Raw genomic sequence first — 22,134 nt, 5'->3', positions numbered from 1 at the left:
GTTCATAATTAATATTATTATTTATATTACAAGAGCTCCTAAAGACCCTAATTAGGTTCATGGTCCTATTGTGCTTGGTGGTGTACAAACAGAACAAAACAGTCTCTTCTCCAAAGAGCTTACAGTCTAAACTTAACACAATGCATATCAGTGTGTCTAGAAAACAACAGGGTGAGAAAGGAGGAGGACGAAGGTTAGAGTGATAAGAACACGCAGATATTTAGGATAGCTATTGCACAACATGATGATTTCAGATTCAAGTTCTGTAGTTGCTGATGTGCTGTTTATCTAAGTTATTGTCCCTAGTCTGAAGTGAATGAGTTATTGACCTTTCACACACCAATTAAAACTTGACAGAGCCAAAAGAAAAGTGTTAAGATCATCATGTCTTATTCCTACCTCAGCTTTGTCCAGACTTTACAGATTTAGAGAAGGAGAAGGGAGGAAAACATTTAAGAATCTTTCAGTCACTAATGAGAAAATGTGTGTGCTGTGACAATTATTTTTCATATGCAGAAGATAGTTGCTTGCTAAGTTTTATAGAATACATTGTACATCTAGTTGAAAACAGAATCTGGAAAGCTACAGTGTGGCCCTGAAGAAAATTAAATACTTAAACTTTGGGGTTTCTCTCTCTCTCTCTAAAAACCCAAAGTTTAAATAATATTATAATTACAATAATATGCAATATTATATAATATAATCTTGTGTGTACATCTGTTGGGCCTAGTTCATGGGTATAACTCCAGCAGAAATATGGACATTTTCCCTAGCAATGTAGTGGGTGTATACAGAATGGATGGAGTGCTCTGTGGTATTCTTTTTCCATTTAATTTTAATTCTTTGATACTGTTTTAAAAGGTACTTTTATTACTGTTTTTATTAGTATTATTCATTTGCATTATTGTACCGCCTAGAAGCCTTAATCATGGCCCAGAACCTAAGCATTCTAGGTGCTGTATGAACAAAGGCTAAAAACACCATCCCTGTCTCAAATGATCTGTTGTACTGTTCCTTGCTACCAGCTGTGAACAAATATTCAGTTTGAATTTGAACAAACCTCAAAATCCAAAGCAAAACTTGCCTGAAACCACCTAATTTCATTTGCATTCTTTCTTTCTTTATCAAAACTATGCAAAGCCTTGAATTTCACTTGCTTAAAATGTGAAATAAAATAAAAATTTGGCTCACTTGAAACCTTTGAGGCTTTCTGTGAACCCGATATTAGCTTCAACTTTGTAATTAAATCAGTCAGAAGTGCTTCCTGTATTTTGGTTTTTGATGATAGTTGTGCAAAATGTTAATAATTAGTGTCCCTTTTAATTACCCCTCTTTTCCAAAAACCACAAATGATTGCTACTTTTAGCAACACATTAGCTTTAATCCTGACCATGTGTTTTGGCTAAATAGGGGGAAACCGTTCACAACCAACTTTATAAGAAAAGGAGTACTTGTGGCACCTTAGAGACTAACCAATTTATTTGAGCGTAAGCTTTCGTGAGCTACAGCTCACTTCATCAGATGCTGTAGCACACGAAAGCTTACGCTCAAATAAATTTTAGTCTCTAACGTGCCACAAGTACTCTTTTTCTTTTTGCGAATACAGACTAACACGGCTGCTACTCTGAAACCCAACTTTATAAGGTAGCTTCTGTTTGAGGACTTTCATTCTTGTCTGTATTTCACGTCTAAGCAAGGGCTTTGGGCTTCAAATGCTGCTAAGAATGCTTAATAAGTGTTTAAACAGTTACATAAATTGTCTTTCTTTTAATCTAGGCATGCAAGCAACCCTACAAAATAATCATAAAAAGTTCTATATAAATAGGGTGACCAGACAGCAAATGTGAAAAATTGGGACAGGAGACTATATAGGAGCCTATATAAGAAAAAGACCCCAAAATCAGGACTGTCCCTATAAAATTGGGACATCTGTTCACCCTAAATATATAAACTTGCAACACAGTATTTTTGCAAAATTATTACTTTTTGTTATAAAATAATTTTAAAATTAGACAGTTGCTATTTTTGCTGTGTTCCTTGATACTGTTGCTATGTTCGTTGACATGGTGTATGGCATTATAAAGATGCCCTTTATGGAAAACTGCCACTGTTGTATGTTCTGTCTTCGAAAGAAAGAACTGTGACTCATGGGGTTGTGGGATATTCTCAGTAAGGAAGGAAAGTATAGGACCTCTGCTTAGCAGGGAAGGAGAGCAAATAGCTGATGACATCAAGAAGGCTGAGGCGTTTAATACCAATTTTGCTTCAGTCTTCACAAAAAAGGTAATGGTAACCAGATACTCAACACAGTATTAACAACAAGGGGGGAAGGAATGCAAGCCAAAATAAGAAAAGAACAGGTTAAAAATATTTAAATAAGTTGTATTCAAGTTGGCAGGGCCTGATGAAATTCATCCAAGAGTTCTTAAGGAACTAGCTGAAGCAATCTCGGAAACGTTAGCAATGATCTTTGAGAACTCCTGGAGGATGGGTGAAGTCTCAGAAGACTGGAGAAGGGCAAACATAGTAACTGTCTTTCAAAAGGGGAAACAAAGAGGACCTGGGTGGAGGATATTAGGGTTATAAGAAATAGCCAGCATGGATTGGTCAAGAAAAAATCATGCCAAACCAATCTAATTTCCTTCTTTGACAGGGTTACTGCCCTAATACATGGGTGAAAACAGTACATGTAATATATCTTGCTTTTGACACAGTCTTACGTGATATTCTCATAAGCAAACTAGGGAAATGTGATCTAGATGAAATTGCTGTAAGGTGGATGCAGAACTGGTTGAAAGGTCATACTCGAAAGTAATTATCAATGGTTTACTGTCAAACTAGGGGGGCTTGTCTAGTGGGGTTTGGCAGGGGTCAGTCCTGGGTCCAGTACTATTCAATATTTTAATTCATGACTTGAATAATGGAGTAGAGAGTAAGCTTATAAAATTAGCAGATGATACTAAGATGGAAGGGAGTGCAAATACTTTGGAGGACAGGATTAGAATTCAAAACAATCTTGACAAGTTAGAGAATTGATCTGAATTCAGCAAGTTGACATTCAATCAGGACAAGGGCAAAGTACTTCGTTTAGGAAGGAAAAATCAAATACACAACAACAAAATAGGAAATAACTAACCAGGAGGTAGTACTGCTGAAAAGGATCAGTAGTTATAGTGGATCATAAATTGAATATGAGTCAACTATGAGATGCAGCTGTGAAAAAGGCTAAAATTCTGGGGTGTATTAACTGGAGTGTCATATGTAAGACATGGAAGATAATTGTTCTGCTATATTTGGCACTGGTAAGGTCTCGGCTGGAGTACTGTGCTGAATTTTGGGCACCACGCTTTAGGAAAGATGTGGACAAATTGGAGAGAGTCCAGAGGAGAGCAGCAAAAATGATATATAAGATTTAGAAAACCTGCCTATGAGGAAAGGTTAGAAAAACTGGGCATGTTTAGTCTTGAGAAAAGAAGACTGAGGTGGGCACCTGATAAATCTTTAACTATGTTAAGGGCTGTTATAAAGAGGATGGTGATCAATTGTCCTGCATGTTCACTGGAGGTAGAACAAGAGTAATGGGCTTAATCTGCAGCAGAGATTTATGTTAGATATTAGGAAAAACTGTCTAACTATAAGGATAGTTAAGTTGTGGAACAGGCTTCCAAGAGAGTTTGTGGCATCTCCATCACCGGAGGTTTTTAAGAACAAGTTGGGCAAACGCCTCTCAAGAAAGATGTAGGTTTACTTGGGTCCTGCATATCTCAGGGGATCGGACTTGATGACTTCTTGAGGCTCCTTCCAGCCCTACATTTCTATGATCCTGTGATAATGTTACTTTGAGACATACAGGACCTCATGCTCAGCTAGTGTAAATCAGAGTAGCTCCACTGAAGTCCATTGAGATTATATTGATTCACACCTCCTGAGGATCTGGCCCCAAATCTAAGTGGGTGGTGCTCTAAATTAGTTCATTTTTTAGAAGTCATGAAAAAAATCTCTTTCTACACAGATTTTTTTCATTATCGGCAGTTATTATTCTATGCTGATTATGTCTATAGAGACTTCCCTCTAGGATTTTGGTCTTAAGGAGTTGTTTACCTGCAAAAAGGATTCTTTGAAAATATTATGGATCTACGGTCACCCAGCCCTCCCTTAGAGAGTTGAACTACTCAATAATTTAGGTCTTGGTTGAAAAGGAACTGACAGTTATGTGACCGAGACAGGTCTATATATCCCTTGAGGCACATTATATCAATCAACTAGCCACTTTGCCTAGAGGCCAAAAGCTATGAATCATTTCCTCAAATGCCACACTTTGGAAGATGAGTGATCTGGGGAATGTGGATACATGACAAGTGCTAAAGGTCAGTGGTATACACCCTTTCCAGCTTCAGGACTACCTATGTTATTTCAAAAAGAACAAAGGGCCTCAATCAACCCCTTTGGGAGCAGATTCTGGGGCATGGATGAGGGGAGTGAATGTACTTTGCTTTCTTGGGGACCATAGCCCGCAGTGGAACTTTGGGGACTCTAGCCAGCTGACACAAGTTAGAGCGGCCCAGGCTACTCCATCCTGCCCTAGGACTGGGATTGGGGCAGCGCAAGGACTGCAGGTGGCAGAGGAAAAAGATACAGAGCACTATTTACATTAGCACCACTGAAGTGGAGTATGAGGCTGTTGCTGCTATTATTATAGATGGCACAGGTAGCAATGCCTATAATTAAGATATCCCAACATTTTCCATTATTTTAGCATTTATTTTGCAGTAGTGACTTGTAGTCACAACCAGGTTGGCCCCAATAGCTTACAATCTAAAAACCAAAACATTGCAGGTGGATGAGCTGAAAGAAGCTGATGGAGTGCTCTGAAAGAGAACCAAAGGAGGGTGGATTCACAAAAGCCTAGGGATGACAGGATTTTGAGAAGACGATTATGGCTGACATTGTCAAAGGCCGCCAGGGCCAAGGAAGGTGAAGAGGGAGTACTAGCTCTGAAATTTGGCCAGGAAGAGGTCATTAAAGACTTTAGTGAGAGTAATTTCAGTGGAGTGTATGGGTGGAAGCCAGATTTGGGGGGTGTGGGGGCATTTTCTAGAATGTAACAAGAGGACAAAATTGAAGACCGCAGTTGTAGACGGTACACTCACTGAGTGTAGAGATGAAGTGGGGCAGGGAGATGGGGTGATAATTTGAGTGAGAAGGTGGGGTCAAGGCCTTTTTTAATTTAGTTTAGTTTTTTTAAATGATGGGAGAGACCACATGCTCCTTCCAATCTTCAGCCCTTTGAGCCATTGTAGCACATGGGCTGCAACTAGCAATGGGGAGGAGGCACAGAGCAGCAAATATAGTCTTCTATTGGACTGTTTAGACCACAGGGCTCCTTGCAGCCTCTGCTTTTGCTTCTCCAGGCACTGTAGCATATGTGTGCTGAACTGAGTAGTTCTGAGCTTGGTGATAATGGGTGTCAGGTAGGAGGGGAAGGAGTTCTGAGCCTGAGGATGAGTTTTCTGAGGTTATGTCTATGCTACAGCCAATGTTGGCATAACTTATATCGCTTAGGGGTGTGAATAAACCATCTCCCTGAGCGACATAAGGTACGCTGACACAAGCGCTCATGTGCACAGCACTATGTCGGCGGGAGAGTTTCTGCTGTTTGCAGAGGTGATTTTATTATGCTGACGACAGAGCTCTCTCCCATTGGCATGGAACATCTTCATCCAATACAGCTGTGCCGCTGCATGTATAGACATGGCCTGAGTCTGGAAGATGGGGGTTTTGGCGTTGGCTGTTCTGAGCCTGGGGTTGTTGGAAGGGAGAGAGTTTGGAACTGTCTGTGTGGTTTAGCTGTCGAGCTGTTAAGTAGGAAGAGGAAGCGTTCTCAGCCTGAGTGTGTATGTTTCTGGTGTGTTGTGTAAGAGGGAAGTGCGGGGCAAGGAGCTTCCGAGGCTGAATGGGGATGGATTGAGTGTGCAGGATTGAATATAGTGGAGAATAGAGTCAATTGAGAATGAGAGTGAGATAGAAGGGGGAAATAGGAGGGTAAGCGCTAAATTGGAAGTGGGGAGGTTAGAACTAGGAGAGAACAGCAAACTTGGAGCACCAGGGGATAAATACTGGGTCCCCAAACTGCCCTGTAGTGTAAGCTTTTCGGTCTGACATGGGAAGACTGCCAAGCAACTTCCCCCATTTCTCCCTGGAACATGTTCTTGTGGGGCCACCCTTCCACTGAACACAGTGTCCCACTTTTTCACTTTGAGAGTGTGTAACTTGCAGGGGGTGTTAGGAGGTGAGGGGCAGCTTGCTACCTGCAGCTCCTCCAGTAATGTATGGCACCAGCTGCCATTGGTCTTGAAAGGGGATTTTCAGAACCAGAATGATTAGAAACAGTTTTAAAAAGCTAGGAAAGCTTAGATTCTTTAAAAAAACGCTAGGAATAAAATATAGAGAGGGCAGAAGCTAACCCAAGCTTCAGAGCAATAATAAATACTACCCTGGATGATTTGTAGATGAATAATTTGGAAAGGATAAAGTAACATTTATATTGCTTTTACATTCTTTTGTCAGCATTTCAAGAGTTCCTTCTTGTTTTCATCCAGGAAAGAAAATAAATGAATTAACATACAATATTTGTGTTCAGAACTTCTTCCTCTGTTTTCCTGAAGGATATTTTCCATCAGTCCATTACACTGTAACATTGATTGGTGCATGTAATGTATTATTCATACTGTCTTAGTTTCATCCCATTAGCAATGCCAATATTATGCTACAGAGGTAATCTTTTGTGAAGAGCTTTGTAGAGAAACTTACGCTGTGGTTCAGAACCCATTTCACATTTAGTGACAAGACAGAGAGAGCAGCAGCACCTTTTTGGTAGTACCCAGACTTCTCTTCCTCCCCCCCCCCCCTTTAGTGCAGTGAGAATCAGAAATGAAGTGTGGTGTAATAAACTAAACTGTGAAAGGCAGACTGTGCCTCAAACCTGGGTTCGTTTTTGGTCATTATTCCGTATCTCCATCTCCCCAATAGCTCTCATCATCAGAACAGACAAGTAAGTAAAAGCATCACATTACAAAAATAAGAAAACAGAACTGAAAGCAGCATTCTGGTAAAAGCAGTCTGACGTTTTGGTCCATCCATATAATCCTTACAGTATAATTATGATCACTTAAATTATGTAGGTCCCTGGAGCTGACTGCATGATTAAGATATACAGTAAAGCCAAGCACATAGAGTGCTTACAACAATACTGTAGGTCTGCTTAATGCCGAAATGAAGAAATTAGAACTTCTTCAATTTGAATAATCATTTACATTTGATTGCACTGAGTATCTTCTCTTCCAATCACATTGCCAGAAGTTAAAAATTAGTACTGTATCCTTCTTTAGTGCACAACGGACCTGACCCAATGCCCACTGAAGTCAGTGGTGGTCTTCCCATTGACTTCAATGTGCTTTGGATTTAACTCCAGAGTGGTGTATTTTCAGGAGTGCTAAGCATCCACATCTCTGAAAATCCAACCCACAAATCAGTAAAATCTCTTGTTAACAAGATTAGTCTGAAAAAAAAGTTGTAAGTGGATAGCTTAAGAAATTTGTTTGAAAGTTTAAAAAAAATTACAAAATTTGTTTCTCTTCTCCAAACAGCTGTATAAACAGTGAAACAATCTCTTCCTGGCATGTGCACTAAAAATCTCTACCAAGTTTTAAGATGCACAGGTCATGGAAGGACAGATGGTTGGCAGCCTTGAGACTGTGCTTCCTGGGATTTCATCTCGGGAGGCAGGAACAGGCTGATTCAGATCTAGAGAGCTGCCTGGGAGAAGTAGGGAGCATATGCCCCAAAAGATCTCACTCTTTAGGGATACATGTACCCTGTAAAAAAAACACCCGTGGCTGGCCCATGTCAGCTGACTCAGGGTCGTGGGGCTTGGCTATGGGGCTATAAAATTCCAGTGTAGCTGTTCAGGCTTGGTCAGTGTATCCTGGATTTGAGAACCCAAGTCTTGAGTATTTACACTGATTGCCAACCCTAGGTTGAGAATTTTTTAAACCGGACTGGGGCTCCGGCATCCACACTCCATTATGCAGACCAGAGTCCGTCCAACTGTATCCCATACTTCCTAGCATCTTCCCAAAATGTGTCCGCTCTAGCCCTTTGTTCATGGTGCAGCGTGGAACAGCTTGACTGTCCTTCCTGTAAGTTATAGGAAGTTTGAACAGTCCATCAACACGTTAAACAGCCTGCCAAGCCATCATTTTGTTTTGTGTGCACTCAGCAACCGGAGGCAGCAACACGGAGGAGGCACCATTTGAAGAACTTCTCTCACTTGTGCTTTCACTCCCATTTCTGGAAATGGCCAGAGCTGCTGTGAGATGCTGGTGGACATTTCTCTGGAATTTTCTGCCTCTCCCATGGCACCTGACAGAGCTAATGATGGAGCAGGAGGAGGAGGACGAGGATGCAGACATGGCAGACTCAAACTGGATGCTGCTGATCATGACACTCACTGTAGCTACTGGTGCCCCCTATGTAGGCTGTCACTTCTGGAACAGGACAGAAGCACAGACTGGTGGGACCACATCATTTTTGAATACCTGTCATGCCCAGCAGTGGGACCAGATCTTTCACATGAAAAAAGTTATATTTTTGGAGCTCTATGAGCATCTTGCCCCGGCCCTCCAGCATAAAGACACATGCATGAGGGCAGCCTTGCTGGTTCAGAAGCAGGTTGGTATAACCACCTGGAAGCTGGCTGCTCCTGACTGCTGTAGGTCTGTGGTCAACCAACAATTGACTGTGGATAAAGTGGTGGCGGAGGTTTCTGAGGCAATCAGGTGTGTGGTTTATGCCAAAGTGGCGGGCATAACAGATATTCCTGAAGTTATTGCTTGCTTTGAGACAATGGGGTTTCCAAATTGCACTGGAGCCACTGGTGGGACTCATGTGCCCATAGTTTGCCCTCCTCAAGGAGCACATGAGTACATAAGCTGCAAAGGGTATTACTCCATTGTTATGCAGGTCCTCGTGCACCACAGAGGCTGATTTATGAACATCAACCTGGGCAGAAGTGGAAAAGTTGATGATGCCAGGGTTTTTCACCAGTCAGGAGTTTACATTCATGGACAGACTGGGACACTCTTCCCACCAAATGTCATTGTTATAGGTGGAGATACTGTTCCCACGGTTATTCTGGGGGACCCTGCCTACCCACTAGTGCCTTGGCTTCTGAAACTGTACCCTGATATCAAAGGCCCTGGCAAAAGGAGGTTTGTTTACACTCTCAACAGGTGCAGAATGGTTGTTGAATGTGTGTTTGGCAGATTGAAATCTCGTTCAAGATGTATACAGATGGACAAATTTTAAAACCCCAGTCGTATTTGGGACAAATTATTTAATCACCTATGAACTGCATGGACTACATTTAACTCAAACGGACTAGATTTGTAAGAGGACACATTTCTACACTCTCTCCTTTCTAGTTCAGTGTTTTCAGGCTGCTCGTTACACGGTTGAGTGATTACACCATTGAGAGAGCCGTGTACTCACAAGGATGGCAATGTAAGTTTATTATTTTAACAAACAGGAATGGGCTTGCAAATATGTGTGCTTTTCTATTGAAAATTCACTTTTCAAGGCATTTTTTTACAGTTTGCATTTGCCAATTGCCATTTTGAATTCCACGTGATGGTGTGGGTGGGGGCGGGGAATGAAGGGAGGTCAGCATGCTGGTATACAACCTGCCATTAGCAGATACATGCTGCTAGCTGGGGCTTGTAATAACTTTTTTGCGTTGATTCATTGAACAGAAATCTCTCTCATTCCTATATTAATGATATACATGAAAATGGAGTCCAAAATTTACTAGGCTCTGGGGCAGTTTCTGCCATTTCTGGTGCAGGTTCCTTAGCAGGCTGATCCTTGGGCATCAGAAGGCTCCTCCAAGTACGGCCCCAGGATGTATTGTGGTTGTTCCTTCAGCAAAGTCTCTTCTGGGACCAGTGTCAGCAGCAGTGTCACTTCGCTGGGCTCATTCATTGCCTGCTGCTGGCTGCCATCAGTTCCCATGCTGGATTCTGGGGCCAGCAGGTTGCAATTCCGGCTAGCTGGGTCACTGCTGTTGGCTCTGTGCGTGGTGCAGTACCAACACCCTGTCAAACGCATAAAACAGGCATGATGTCAGCAAGTTGCCCCAGGTGTGGTTCTGGACTCTTGTTTTCCTGTACTTGGTGTTTAGCCACTTAATCCTCTCCCTGAGCTGGTCACCAGTCTGGTAAATTCCCAGCGCTGCCAGCTTCTTTGCTATTTGCTTGTATGTATGGTCATTCCTGGTACCCGTATTAAAAGCCACTGTTTTATTGGCCTCACACTGGAGATTAATCAAAATCTGGCTATGCTCCTGCAATCAGGGACAAGGCAAATCTGATCCAAACACTCCACGAGATTTAATGTGATTGGGAAGGGAGAGGATTAGAGAGAGCTGGGGAGAGATCTTGTGGTGGACGAGAAATAGACTGTAGAGAGAGATTGAAAAGATCCCATGGAGGGATAAAATAGGTTTCAGAGAGAGAAAGAGGGGTGTCTGTGTCCATTCCCTCTTGGGAAAAAGGAATGCCTGTACCCTGCCTCCAAGAGAGGCTTGGCGATGGAACATTTGTGCATTCTCCCTGGCTGTAAGGAACTTTTGCAGCGTGAGCAGGGAATGTAATTGAATTAGTATAGTCTGCCCACCTCAGCCATATAAAAACTCAGCTTGTGCCAGTCAGCGTCTGCTCAACACAGCAGCTGGCTGGTTCCTCAGCCTCTAGTGCTGCATTATATTCTCAGAATAAAGCCTGACATTGCTTCAGCTGAACCAGAATCTGTTATGAGTGTTCTCTTGTTCCAGTACATTGGCCTCCTGGAGAGAGGGGGTAGGGAGACTGAAAAGTCTTCCCTTGAGGTATTCTCGAGATGTACTGAATGTCTCATCAAAATGTTACTCAGTTTATTTTTAGATGCTTTGGGGGAATGAATCCAGATGGTCTCTACATCACTTTACCCCTTTTTCATTTTCCATTTGTGTTTTTCTGCATACAAGTTTCTTGGTTAAAAAAAAACAAAACAACTTTTGTTAATGAAACACAGAGGTTGCAAATTTAAATGTATTTAAGTGAAAGAATTAAGATGCAAAAATTTAGATACTTATAGCCATTCTAGTTTTTCAATATTGTGGATATCAAATGTTTGCTTACTTGTTATACTCTTTAAATAGACATTTTAATACAGGGTGTATGGGTAAATTAATTTGCTGCAAAAGTCTTACCTCCCCCCCCACATTTTGTTGATTTGCAACCTTAATGTTATCTTAGGTATTTTTTGTATTTAATTGGTTGTTTAGTTATTAGTTAAGAGGTATTGAGTTATTGAGTGTTTTAAGAATGCAGGATACTTGATCCTGATAAACTTCAGCATGTATACGTGTAATTTCAGAAAGCTAATTATAACTACGGATTTTGAAATAATGTCTCAAAATCCTAATAAAAACAATGCAGAATGAGCCATGTTATAAAATTATTTGCACAAAGAGGAAAGATGATCCAACAAAATGGTTCAATAATCAATAAACCACCAATTTAGTTGATATTTTTACTGCTTCATCTCTAATGAGATCCAGCAGAAGAGTGGAAAAAAAGCATAATTTTATAATGTGTTGTGTAGCATGTGACTTTCATATAAGCAATTACTTCTGAAAGTATTTCATATGAATAGGAACCACTGTCAGGGGTGTTACCTGATCAATTTCTTATGCATTAGTTATGTTGATCATTTACGAATTCACAATTAACACTCTGAGTTTTAGATTCTGGTCCCAGTATCAGGCCCAGTATTATTAGAATTACTGTTCAGCTGGGAACCCATAACGTACATGGTTGCAATACTCACACTTAAGAAAAGCCTTTTGAATTTGCAATAGTTGAATTAACACAATTAATAAAGTCACAAACACTCCAGTCCATATACTCATGCCATCCCTGGCAAAAGGACCCAGAGTGTTAGTAGTCATCCTCATCACCACCAGTGGTCATCATCCTGGCTTCTCCCAAGAATTACATCTCCCAGGGCACACAGGCTAGGATACAACTATGCCCAATACATACTCAGTTGGGGTTTCACCGCTTTTCCTTGTATGTATTTCCTTACCCTACTAATGATAGGATGCCCTTCTCCCATAGGTTACTAATTCATTTACTTCAAGCTTATTACAATATATGCCAGTTAGTTACCATGGTACTTTGTGATCAGACATCTGCTGATGTTCCTAACTTGAAATATCCCAAGCAGATATAAACTAGCACCTTGTGGTTACCTGTCAGCAGTTTAGTCCTTACAACATTCTGTCTTGTGATAACTTATGATTTAGATCACTCCTGATTATGCAAAGACTTCTTGCACTTTATGCCTTGTTTACCTAACTTTATTGTCATTATGGGCCGTGTAGGCACATTACACTACTTCCTTAACTTATACCTGTGCCATACCTAGCAAATACCTATGCCTATAGGCTACAGGGGCAAACTATTTAGAATCTGGCCAGTATAACATAGAAGCTTGTAGGATACGCCATAACAAACTACCATATTGGCTGCCTCCTCCCAAACCCCTCCAACTGCTCCTGGTCAGCAGGAATAAAAATGTCTGCTTCTAATTGATTGCTTTTGCCGACATTTAAAGCAACAGGTAGCATTAGCCAGCAACCCTGAGAATCGATAAGAGGAGTAAATGATAAAATAAAAATAAAGAGAAAATAATAAACTAAAAATAAGATTAAAAAGGGAACAGTCCACTGGAACCAGAACACAAGGGGGTTCTGTGCAGTAACTAAAGGGGAACCCCAGTATGGAAAACAGGAGAAACTATTGCTAGGACTTTGAGACCCACCTTTAATGTTGCAGCTAGAGAGCCACCCGGTTTATACATCCAAGGGATTGTATTAGCCCTTTTTGCCACAGCATCACACTGGGAGAACATGTTGAATTGCTTGTCCTCTATGATCCCTAAATCCTTCTCAGAGTCACTGCTTTCCAGGACACAGTCCCCTCTTCTGTAGGTATGACTTGCATTCCTTGTTCCTCGATGCGTAACTTTACATTTGTCTATATGAAAACACATTTTGTTTGAACGGGCCAACACAACTGAAAGATCCAGATCGCTCTGTATGGTTGCCCTGTCCTCGTAATTATTTATCAGTCAGCCAATCATTGTATCATCCACAAATGTTGTTAGCAGTGATTTTATATTTCCAGCTCTTTAAAGGAAATGTTGAATAGCATTGGGCCTACTACCAATCGCTGTAGAACTCCACTATAAACACCCTCAAATTCAATGATGATTCCCCATTGAAAACTACATTTTGAGGTCTGTTAACCAGTTTGTACTTCATTTAATGTGTAATTTATTGATATATAGTGCTAATTTTTTAATCAGAATGTCATGCAGTCCTAAAACAAAAGCCTTACAAAAGTCTAAGTATATTACATCTGTGCAGTTACTTTACAACCAAACTTGTAATCTCATTAAAGAATTAAATCAGATTTGTTGCTTTCTTCCCACCACCCACTAGCTATAGTAAAAACCCAGTCTTGTGTTACTGTGACTTGTGGGTAGTGATATAGTGTTTGTGCGTTCACTGGGAGTAACTCAAATGAGAAGAGTTTTAATGAACTTTTCTCTCTTCAGAGATGTGAGTAAGCAGTGGAATAAGAGAAATTTTGTAATGTGACATGGGATTCAGAGTAGGAAGAAGAGTATAATATATAACAGTGGTCCTCAAATGTTTTATATCGTGCCCCCGCTTACCTGTAATGTAATCTGTCTGCCTCCCGGGAGTGGGGCCATCGGAGCTGGGGTTGGGAGTGGAGCCGGAGCTGGGAACGGAACTGCGGCTGAGGGTGAGGCTCGGGCTGGAGCAGAGCAGGGAGCAGAGTGGGGCTGGATGATGCTCCCTCCCCACCCTGTGTGGGGATTGGCCCAGGCCCCTCTATGTCCCCCTAGGGGGTACGCCCCACAGTTTGGGGACCACTGCTATATAAGATGTTTGTTTAGCAGTGTTTACAGCTCCCTGTGAAAATGATCAGTGGCATCACTCAGTTGACTTAATAATGCTATTATCCTTAATTATTCTGTTTTACTATGGCATTGCCTGAGGGAGAAATTATCAAAAGTATGCAGAGGATGTTTGATGAATGACTTCTAGGAGGCAGCGTAGTGCAGTAGTTAGACTCTGTGACTAGGAGTTGGGAGACCTGGATTTTGGTTTCAGCTTGGCCACTGGCTCACAGTGTGGTCTTGGACAAGTAACTTTACCCTTCTGTACCCCAGTGTCCTTTGTAGTTTCCTCTTTCAGATCTGTGTAAGATGCTATCTAAGAGCTAAGTATTAGTATTAATAAATTACAATGAATGGGAGAACTGATTCTTTTAAAATAAGACCTCCCCCAACTTTTACCCTTCCTCTGAACGAAACATTTTTTATTTTATTTTATTTTTGAGCTTTGGGAAATCTTCCCTATTACCCCATCTGCCTTTCTTCACACTGTTCACTTTCTTAATTTTCTTTTCACTTCCTCATCAGTATATACACACACACACACACTCTCTCTCTCTCTCTCTCTCCCTCCCTCCCTCCCTCCCTCCAGTTTTTATTTCTTTGTAAATCTCCCCTCTCTGTTTTACAAGTTCTGTTTCATTAATTAATGTTTGTAACCTTGTTAGGCTCTGTCTCCATTGCTGTGTTCCTTATAAATATATTATTTATGAATCTGAAATTAGCCTCTGATTCCCATCAAACTCTTATGCTGAGTCCACCACCAAAACAGAGGTGTCAATAGGAAGGGATAGCTATTGCTTTGATGTGAAATTTTAGGTGTGCCTTTTGATCCCCAGCTCTTGTTATTTTGCAGCAGTCCTTGTGTTTCACAAGGTTATTTTGATTGCTAAAATGTTGGCTGTGATTTCACATAATGTTGCATTGGCCCAAAGCTATTTAAGGCAGATGTTTAAAGTTATGGATAACATTAGTTAAAGCAGTAGGTCAGTGGATTAAACTGTTATATTTATCCTCTGAATATGGAAAACTTGACTGGATTGTCTTTTCATTCAAAGAAGACTGTCTGTAACTTTCAACATTCCTTTTACTGTGATGGCAGTTGTGTGTGTGGCTCCTTACTTCCTCACAATCCAACTAATTTAGCATGTGATCCAGGAGTGAAGTCATAACACCAAACCCATAATGCAATAGAAATGACTATAACATCACAAAATTGCCCTTATAGCTTCACAGGAGGCCGAAGTAGGAGTGGAAAATGGACTGAGCAGGGGTGAAATGCTTATTTAAATACACACATCACTTTTCCAGTGTCACAATCAATAGTCCACTCAAAAATGGAAAAATGAAGTTTTAAGGGTTAGGCTGACCAGATAGCAAGTGTCAAAAATTGGGATAGGAGGTGGGGGGGTAATAGGTGTCTATGTGAGAAAAAGACCTAAAAATCAGGACTGTCCCTATAAAATCGGGACGTCTGGTCACCCTATAAGAGGTGGTCTGTTAATACATGGTGAGGATACAGTGCTGAAGGAGTGGGGTTGAACGGGCCCATGAAGAGCTTTGTGGGTACTGTAGTTCTTGTTGAGGGATTGTTCCATTTGTATTCCTATGCATTTTTACTGGCAGAAATTCACGTATTAGGAATCTTCAGAGACTTATAGATGAGATAATAAGAGAAGCTGCCACAGGGGCTATTTTTAGGCTGCTGCTGGTTACATTAGAAAGAGGGTTGCCTACTAATGGTTATTTGCACTGAAAAATACTGTACAAATACTTCCAGTTGGCCATATAGGACAGGAGGTGATCACCTAGAAATGGTAGTTCATGTATTTTGGGATTGAATCAGAAACCATTTTAATACTTATATTTTTCCTTTTTATTCTATCACTTTATTTAATTTTAGCTTTTCCACCTTCATGTCAGATGCATGGGAGTCCACCACACCTCTATTCCTGCCTTCTTAAACCTCTTCTGGAGGGAGCATTGCTTATTTTTCTCAGTCTCATTTTTATTTTCTACTTTCTTTTCCTCCACTATCTCTCAGTCTTGTCTTTGCTATTCTTCATTCCCTCTACGTGCTGCTTTGTTCTACATCCTAAGATCTCTCCCTTTCAGAGTGGGTCAGAAATTTTTTGCTGGAAAATGCTGGTTTACTGAAGCCGAAACTGTTCACAGGGATAAGTCCATTCCAGTTAATTTCACATACTGAAAAAAATTCAAAATATTTTCAAATGAAAAGTTCCTTTTTTGGGGAAAAAAAGCTTTTTGTTGTGAAATTTAAGTTGATTTGTAGTAAAAACTGAAAAATCAAAATTGAAACAAAACAGTTCAAAATTGTTGACACAAAATCTTTTTTTTAATCTGACCTGATTTGATTTGATTTATTTTTCCTGTTTGGTTTAAATTTTTTTTTGAGATTTTGACTTTTTGACCTGATTTGGGATGGAAAAATTTTTTGAAATCATGAAAAATCTTGCAGGATGAGAAAAATGTTCCCTGCCCAGCTCTACTCCCTGTCTCATAGTCTAGCCTAAGAACCCTTCTAGTTTTACAGTTTAATCTCTCAACAAAAGTGCCCCAGTCTTATCTAGTTTCCATCAAGTTTTGCATCCAGACACCACTCTGTGATGATATTCCTATCTCAGCTAACCAGCCATGAAAGCAATATGAACTGTGAGTACATGTGCTTGACTACAGGTGGGGAAAAGACATAATGTGGAGGCTCACAAAAATATTAAGCCTAAAATGTAGTAGAACTGATTTAATTGGAGAGGGATTTATTTTCTGGAGCAGCACTTTGCTGTGGTAGAATATATTGGAGTAGCAGCCGCAAACTGTTCCACCTTAACTTCTTCATTGAGGAAGATATAGAACACAAAGAAGTGTTAGTCAGCTTGCTGTAACTAATGTAAACTACTGATGCTTTGTTCTATCTGATAATCTTTTGAAGCCTTTGTTTACAAAGGAACAATTGCAGGTGTCATTCTACTCTTTTAATCAATTACCTTACCCCTGGTATAGTTCAAGGTACTTTTTTGATATTTAGTCCTTCTAACGCTTTTCAAAGAATATCCTTCATATCTTCCGGACAATTGGTGGATCAATCACAAATATTTTCCTGCATTACTACTAGAATATTCTTTTGAGCAATCTCAAGACTGTCAGTTTGACAGTTGAATCTGAGACATCTCAGTCCTACAGCACTCAGTCCTAATTACTATATTATGTTTGTCAAGGAAAAGGAAATAGATTAAGATCAAAACTACTTGTTTCCATAGTTCATGTCATGATATATAGTATATGAAAAGAAGACTGTGGTTTGTGGTATCTAAGCTATTTGCAATATAGAAGTGTTTGAACTTCTAAAAAATTTCTCAAGAGAATACTCAAATTTGTGTTTGAAATACTTTCATATACTTTGTTTGAAACATTTCCCCAAATAATTAAAGTTTCAAAAGAACAGCACAGAGTGATAAGTAAACAAGTAGAAATTTTGCTTGGATTCAAAGACTATATTCAAGTTGGATAAATGAGCAGTACAATAATTCCACTGATGTCTGCCAAATTTATTATTCTAAATAGGATTAAAATAATACTTTGCATTTATATCTATCTCCTTTTATCCATGGATCTCAAAACACATTACATGTAAATTAATTAATAGAGCTGCTCAGAAATTTTCAGATGAAACATGTTCCTGTGGGAAAATGCTGTTTTGTCAAAATTGAAACTTTCCACAGGCCCATGTTGCTTTCAATTAAATTATGTTTTGAAAAAAAATTGAAATGAATTTTAATAATGTCAAAATGTTCTCATTCTTTTTGAATGGAACATTTTGATTTTTCATTCTGAAACAACTTTTTGTTTTGGACTGTCTTTTATATTCTAAATGATTTTTTCTAAATGTTTCTAAAAGTTTTGTGGGACATTTTGAAATAGTTTTCATTCAGATTTTCAATTGCTAAATTTCCTGTGAAATAGAAATTCAAGTTCCTGCACAGTGCTATTAATTAAATCTTTCAACACTTGTGTTAGGAAGATACGTTTTTATACTCATTAGTCAGATTGGGAAATTGAGGAGCAACCTTCAAACCATATAACAAGGTAGTGAGTGAGCTAGAAATAGAGACTAGTGCTTGCTCCTATTTCTCTGCTCTAAACTCTCAAGGACACTCCGTCTACCTCTTGGTTTCTGAAAGGAATCCAGATGTTTAAACTGATACACTGAATACTCATAACACATTTCAACTACATTAGAGCTGAAACGACCATAGATAGCTATCTGTCCCTATCTTCACTTCACACTACATTCATTTTGATCTTAACATAATTGTATTCATTACAGTGCTAGTAGTCATGCTGTCTGAGATGGAGGGAGACGTTCTTCTGTAAGCAAGGCTTTATAAACAGGGAGGCTTCAGGGGTGTCTCATAAAGCTTGATGCTTTGAGTATTGACCAAGGGATTACAGAAGATGCTTTGTAGACTGTTCTGTTTAAATACTGCTGTCTTTAACAGTCCTGTATTTATTTGGAATTGCATTAACATTTGGTACATCTAAAAAGTGGATAAAGTTTGAGATGCCAGTTGTGGCTCCAGGGTTAAGGATGAGATGAGTTTTGCACTTAAAACAAGGATTTTATTTCATTATATGTGAAAAATACGTAGGCAGTCACCATCTTAGGGAACAATGAGAGATGGTGTAGATTTTGAAAGAGGGCAATTGTTTGTGAGTTTCTCTGAAGGAGAAGGTTTCACACAGCAGCCTCTGCTTCAAACTTTCAGTAATGAAGTATAATGGAAAAATAGCTACTAATTCTAAATATTTCTTTTCAAAAGATATCCATTGCACTACCTCTGCTCAACAGGACGGAGGGGGGAAAGTAGTGAATGTAGGTATGTGCAAGCGCATAGGAATATGAAAGTGTAGAAGGGAGTGGGAAATCTGTGTGTGTGTGCCCATTTGTACATGGGAATGTAAGTGATGGAGGAAAGAGGAAAAAATGGTGATATGTGCAGGGGATTGTGGAGGACAGCGCAAGGTGGAATTTGGGAGTGTGTACAGGGAGATGGAAAAAGATGCAATAAGCATGGGGAATTTGGGGGAAGGGGGAAAGTAGGGTGTACTACTTTGAGGAAACAAAGCAGCTGAAAACCCAGTTAAACTGGCCAGTATGCTCTGATGACTCTGTGCTGTATCAGAATGGGGTAAAGCATAAAGCTTGATTCTTCATATCATTAGAGATATCCCATGGGTACAGTCTTTTTGAATTTGTTGTTTGTGTTTCTGTATGAAATTTTCAATATTAAACTCTAAATTAAGATGTAGTTAAGGTTGAAAATACATATCAGTAATCTAGGGTACAGTTAATTACAACAATGTTGCAATTATCCCCAAACCAAGCAGGAAATTCAGAGTTGAGTTTAATTTGAAAAGAAATCAAAGCAGGCTATGGAAATGTACAATTAAAGCATGCAAACAACTTTGACTCTGACCTGTAGTTACCTCATGAGAGGGAAAAGAAATCTAATGTGTTTTTAAAAATCTATAGTGCCAGATTGAATTAACTAACACAAAACCCCTTAATCATAATTATAAGGTTATTGTACGATGATACTAAAATGCCATACACACACACACCCTGCTCCCCTTACTGATTGTTCTGCATTTATTCTAAGACGCAGGGTTATATATTTAAATATAGTTTGTGGTAAGCAAAGATGTATATAAGGAACCTAACATATGAAATAGGAAAAGTTAGCAATAAAGCTCAAGGGATTACTGCAAGAAGGGAAGCAGGTTGTATGCGCCTGGCACTTTGTGGACATTTAAGAACAACAAAGTCCTTATCCTCTGAAATTGAATGTCTGAGGAGCCTTTTTGCAGTGTTTTTTGCATCCCTACTCAGGCATTCCCCTTTCAGCCTGTCTCTACATTGGTATCTCTGCTGAAAATCTCAGCTGTTCAATTCAAATCCTGGTGTCTGTGGGATAGTAACACAAGTTAGTTTGCCACATCACCAACTGGATATTCAAACGTAATTTTCAAAATGAAAATGACCATTATTACTGGTTCTTTAATTAACTAATAATGCCTCGTGTATATAAATTGTTTTCTCCACTTCTCATTATACTTGGAAGGAAGTTCACTCAGTCATCCAGTCAAGTAGCACCGCCATCACTGTAGTGTCTAAGAATCTCAAAATAGATGTTTTTCATCTCTTTCTCGCTCTTCCTTTCAACTCAATAGGAGAAATAGCTTGATTAGCATAATGGGATTTTTGTTTGTGTGTTTAATACCATGTGTGGTTGTATTGAGTATAGGTAACTATAGGAAAACCAAACTGAAGAGTTGAATATTGCATTTTGTTCTTAAAGTGATGACTCCTGTGGTCATTCTCATCTCCTATGGCAGTGAGCTCCATAGTTTAAGGCCAGCTCCAGTGAATCATCTGTCAGCAGTGTCGTTGTTCCAGTGGAACATTGCCATGTAAGAGGTTATGGTTATAATGGGAGAGTCCATCTTTCTGGTAGTTAGGGTTAATCCTATGGTGGGCTTTGAATGGCAGGGCAGAGACCTTGAATTAGATTTTGTATTCAATCTGGAAGCAGTGCAGAGAGCTGAGTATTGGAGTGATGTGGTCACAGAAGTCTCTGCTGCTAAGCACATGCACTGGTGCATTTTGTATCAACTGCAGCCTGCTTTCTTGTTTGCTGAACTGAATAACAATAATGAGAAATGTTTGTCAGAAGAGAATATATATTAAATAATACAAACTTTGGGTCTCTTGCCATGTTTTCTGACATTTGGGCCATCTGCTTGTATCCAAAACACCGAAGAGAGATTTATAATTATTAGAAAAAAGTGATCAATTTATAAATTCAGCTTGCTGAGTACTGTAATTTGAAATACAATGAAGCCTTTAAGTAAGGGCCAGGCTCTGTGTAAAGCTGTCTTGTGCCTGCTAAACTTTCACATTATACTGAAGTCGGATATAAACACCCCTTTTATAACTTGTATGTCACTATAATACACAGATGTCTTGGCTCTGAAAGCACATTTATGAAGCGAGTGCAGTGCTGGAATTTAGCCAGAGCTGAGACTCAGTAGTTTAAGGAGGAGTCCCAGTACTTCTCAGGGTGGGAGGTCAACTAAATGCTAGTGAGCCTCCCTAATTCTGGCAGCAGAATTCCAACCCTGAAAGTGTGCGCTATAGATATATTGGCTACTTTCACAAAAAATAATTTGTGAAAAGTCTGGTCTGTACTATAATACAGCTTTGGATGCCTCCTGAAAATAGCTTCTTGGGTTTAGTGTAGGCTTGATCACTTATTCAGCATACTGAGAATATTTAACAATATTGTCTTAATTTTACAGGCTTTATCAATCCACCAAAAATATAATACACATGAATATAGATTTTTCCATTGCTTATTTTGATAAGAATGCCTCTTTTATAGAGCAGATTGAACGAACGAACACACACACACACACACACACATTATAATATACGTTAAAAAAAATTAAAATGTGACTTATAAAGGTGACACTGCAGGGGATCACTGCCAAAGTATACAATTTAGTTTGATTTACATAGCACCTTTTGTATACAGGGTATTTTCAGGTACTGCACAAATGTGTGAATTAAGTATTCTTAATTAAGTAAGCTGCTAATATGCTTAACTAAACAAATAGAACACCCAATGTCTGCAGAAGCTCAGCCTTCGATAGTAGAACCTCTTTTGTTGAGAGACAAAAGGTATTGTGGGGTTTAACAGAACTGTGATGTGATTATTCATTTTTCTATTATGCACATTGTAATTTTGTCTGTTACTTGAGATTGGGGTAGGAATTGTAGGTATTGTTACCCCATTTATTTCACAGATGGGAAGACTGAGGCATAGAGATTAAGTGCCAAGACCACCCTGTGAGTCAGTGGCTGAGCCTGAAGTAGAGCATAGGAATTCCTGACTTCCATCCGAAAGCTCATTCCAGAGTAACCTCAGTAACAATGCCTAATAAGTGTGATTCTAATATTAATGTTACAAA

General features: G+C 39.5%; 1 protein-coding gene across 13 annotated transcripts in view; it reads left to right on the top strand.

Annotated features, from left to right (window-relative positions):
* Positions 1 to 22,134, top strand: part of BBS9 (Bardet-Biedl syndrome 9) — a 439,570-nt gene that overhangs the window by 159,372 nt on the left and 258,064 nt on the right. The gene's annotated exons all lie outside the window — the stretch shown is intronic.

Source organism: Lepidochelys kempii, chromosome 2 (genome assembly GCF_965140265.1).
Source record: "Lepidochelys kempii isolate rLepKem1 chromosome 2, rLepKem1.hap2, whole genome shotgun sequence".
Taxonomy (NCBI): domain Eukaryota; kingdom Metazoa; phylum Chordata; order Testudines; family Cheloniidae; genus Lepidochelys; species Lepidochelys kempii.
Note: the sequence above shows the minus strand (reverse complement) of the source record. Positions and strands in the feature narration are given on the sequence as shown.